Genomic DNA, 4,356 nt, shown 5'->3' with positions numbered 1-4,356 from the left:
CTTCAAAGGCAGTGCCTTGATCTGTGAGGACTCTCTCTGAGTAGCCATGAGGTCTGCATAAGTGTGCTTGGAAGACCTTCGCTGCAGTATGGGCCATTAGATCTTTGACTTGTACCACAACCATAAATCTCGAGTAGTTGTCTACCATCGTAAGTGCATACGTGAGCTCACCTCGATATTCTGCAACAAAACTCCCTTTTTCGATTTCAGTTTCAGCAAACACTCCTCTTCCTGTAGAAAATATTTATCATTACCTAAGACAGTCATTCTAATGCATGACAATATTAGGGCAATTTAGTTAAAACTTGTTTTAACTCACCTTTAAGGGGATTGATGTATTTCATGGTCAATCCAGGTTTGTCAGTGATGGCACTGACATAATGTATGGCGTCTTTTTCGGGCGTTATCCTTTGCCTTTTCATTGTGAAAATCCAGTTGCCTATATCAAAGCAAATTCTACTACTTGTAAAGTATGCAGAAAATGAAATGTAGAACATATAACATCAACTGCTTAGGAACGCATCATAGGTTAGTACTTAAAAGGATATTGTCATGTTCTAGTCATAATGCAAGCTGGACATTTTTCATGTTACCCTGTAATCGCCGGCCTGTTCTAATGCTCACAAGCCAAGATATAGGCTCAGCTGCTAAGGCTTCCCTCTGCCTTCTGAATGAAAATTGAATATGTCTGGCTCACTGTGTATATAGCAGGTGCTCAGAAAAAATAAGAGTTAATTCAATAGAAATAGCTCTGGCACACTATAGTGATCAATAACGTAAGAAAAGAACTCTTAGAATGCTGAAAATTCTTTATTTGTGCAAAAGGATAATTCATCCAACGTTTCGAGCTTGTTTTTAGGTCTTTATCAAGGATAAAGTTATCTAAGATCATAAAGGGTTACAAAACCATATAAACACGTAATTAGTACATAGTACAACATAACAGTACAATATATTGCTACTTGAGAGTACAATGGGTCAAATGACCATGATGCACATACAAAAAATTTTTCCAAAGCCATAGTGAAAACATTTGTACTGAGGAAAGAAAATTTCCACATGACCTATCTGGAGAAACATTCTGGATCAAACAACCAAAAATAGTCAAGCAGGTAAATACACACCTATATGGATAACAGGATGATATGTGTTCAATTGTATAGCGTCATTGCCATTAAGGTACAAATGGAAAACTTGCAATCCTATATAGTGAAGGAAATGAACACATATCATATCAAAGAACACAGGAACATGGGTGTGAGAAAAACCTCAATGTTTATACTTTGTTCTTTATAATGGTGTGAACATGTATATGTCTCAGTACCTTATGAACTTGAGAATTCTAGTGAGTAGATGATGAAAGCCTATTCCAGAACTGGAATCGGTAAATAATTGTAGGTGGAATCTAAATGAAAAGATGGTACAAGTGTTATCATGACACGTGGGCTATAACACAATGGACCGTGTGACAAAGAAGAAAGGAGAGAAAGAAGAGGAAGAAAATGGAACTACCTGTAACATTACGTGATAGTCACTGGTAAGTATCACTTGACAATTCAGGTGAAAAAGGATTCCTTTATTAAAGGGTTCTCAGTCGCCTCAGGATCATGAAATACTAGGGTAAATGATATGAGAATGGGTAAGAAGCACCACTAAAGGAAATATGAGATGCAGGACATATATCTATAAACCCCTGAACTACATGATAGAAATAAAAAGAAGAAAAAAGAAAAAAAAGAAGAAAGAAGAAGAACACATAGAATGCGGAAAGAGAATGGGTACAACTACCTGAGTTACTGCAGGGAGGCCCCTGGTAGGTATTGTGAGGGTTAGTGGAATTCCTTCACTGAAGGGTTCTCAGTTGCCTCAGGTTCGTGAAAAATGCTATAGACAAATAATGCCCGGAGAAAAGGGGTTCATATACAGCGAATAATGGTAATACAAGGTACATGTGTCCCATGTAATAGTATAAATATATATATATTGTACTAAGCTCTACACCAGAAATAGAAAGTAGTCCCTCTGCCTTCTGTCTAGGTGCCCTGAGTTATGTCCTGTAAACTGTCACAGTGACCTAGACACACATGTGTAGTAGGGGAATATCCCTGCTGAGATGCCAGTGCTAGAGCACTCGTTTGCTGTGGAGTTGAACGCTATGTGAGCAGTTCTTACCTTCAATGAGCAGAAGTCTCTTTTTTCAGATTTCAATATCTCTGTGGGTATCTGGCAGAAATATGGAATACTCTTTACTGCTAAGACCCTGTACACCACTCCCACTAAAGGGGGCTTTACACGCTGCGACATCGCTAATGCGGAGTCGTTGGGGTCACGGAATTTGTGACGCACATCCGGCCGCATTAGCGATGTTGCTGCGTGTGATACCGATGAGCGATTTTGCATCGTTGCAAAAACGTGCAAAATCGCTCATCGGTGACATGGGTCTCCATTCTCGATTATCGTTACTGCAGCAGTAATTATGTAGTTCGTCGCTCCTGCGGTAGCACACATCGCTCCGTGTGACACCGCAGAAACGAGGAACCTCTCCTTACCTGCCTCCCAGCCGCTATGAGGAAGGAAGGAGGTGGGCGGGATGTTCCGGCCACTCATCTCCGCCCCTCCGCTGCTATTGGGCGGTCGCTCAGTGACGTCGCTGTGACGCCGCACGGACCGCCCCCTTAGAAAGGAGGCGGTTCGCCGGACACAGCGACGTCGCCGGGCAGGTAAGTATGTGTGACGGGTCTGGTCGGTGTTGTGCGGCATGGGCAGCGATTTGCCCGTGTCGCGCAACAGATGGGGGCGGGTACCCACACTAGCGATATCGGGACCGATATCGCAGTGTGTAAAGTAGCCTTTAGTCACATGACCAAGACTGTATCTGTGTCCCTACAACACACTTGAGACAAATGTGTGTGTGAGCCTGCATTGTGGGGTATATATAATATATTATAGAGCTGGGAAGGATCATTCTAAGCAGTGAGCTGTTCCAGTATTTGTAGGAAAATACCCAGTAGAAGCATCAAACACAGCACCAATACCTCCCATCAGTATTCCACCACAGTGCCATGTAACCCATGCCCTACACTCCCATCTACACCAATACTATACAGGCACAAACTAGTATATCTGACTAAAAGCCCCCAAAATATGAAGAACGGCCTATAGTTGAGTGTGGATATAAAATCTATGTGAGCAGAGCTAGAATAGAAATCACTGATCGCATTGAAGTCATTCTGACCATAAATCACCATGATATCAAGGTGAGGAGTTGTGTGTTACTGCTGGGAGGAAAGGGTTAACAGTGGAATATTAAGGTGCATTTCTGTGTGCAGTGTTACTAGTCAATGTAACAATTCAGTATGAGCTGCTCTTGGTGCCGGGGGAAGGAGATGCTCTCCTGAGCAAGATAGATGGGGAATGAACATGATATCTATATAGTGTAAGGCAGGGGGTCTCAAACCAGGTGATCATGTCTGATCAACTGGTTACATTATGTCTGATTACCTTGTCTAACAGTTTTTTCTCCCCTTTCTTTACCTTCCAGGTTCCCATAGTCACGTGAAATATCCCTGTTGCACTTGATTACGGCTCACTATTCACTATAGGATGTCTTATATCTAACATCACACTCTCACCCATCAGCACTCTATAGGTTTGTATAAGGTATGCGCTTACACATCCGGTCCTCCATAGGTATTTCCACTTATGTAACACTATCCCTATGATCACTCATAACTCATACCCTTGTAGTCAATTACAGCCTCCTCTCTCCCCCCTCCCCTTCTCCCTTTCCATCTATAATTTTGCCAGTACAATATTAGTTTACATTAGGCACACACTCACATATTCCTTTCCTTAGTGATTTATTGTAATTCACATTCACATACAATTCTCTATGCCTGCCCCATTACTACATTCATACCTACTTGACCCTATCCTGATACCCCTTGTCTCACCTTGTTGGTCCCTACACCTGTTATCATGTCCTTTCCTGTGTCTGTCTTGTACGTTTCTAGGTAACAACAAAGAATCAAAATTTAAGTCCATCGTGGAGAACATGCTGAAACGTTTCAAAGCCTTGGGTTGTCTAATGAATTTGAAGTTACATTTTTTACATTCCTATTTGGACTACTTGTCTGAAAACCTTGGTGCTGGTGGGAAGAACAAGAAGGTTTTCATCGGAATATCAAGGAGATGGAACGACGATACCAAAGTAAATGAAACGTGAACATGATTGCCGGATGCTTCACAGAGAAGATCCACAGGCCTTCTATAAGAGAAAAGGGGGATCTGGAGAAAAGGAAAAAGTGCAAGAATAAATTTCTAATAAAGTTGCAGAATGACTGTACAATAAATAAA

This window comes from Anomaloglossus baeobatrachus, unplaced genomic scaffold (assembly GCF_048569485.1).
Source record: "Anomaloglossus baeobatrachus isolate aAnoBae1 unplaced genomic scaffold, aAnoBae1.hap1 Scaffold_256, whole genome shotgun sequence".
NCBI lineage: Eukaryota > Metazoa > Chordata > Amphibia > Anura > Aromobatidae > Anomaloglossus > Anomaloglossus baeobatrachus.
Note: the sequence above shows the minus strand (reverse complement) of the source record.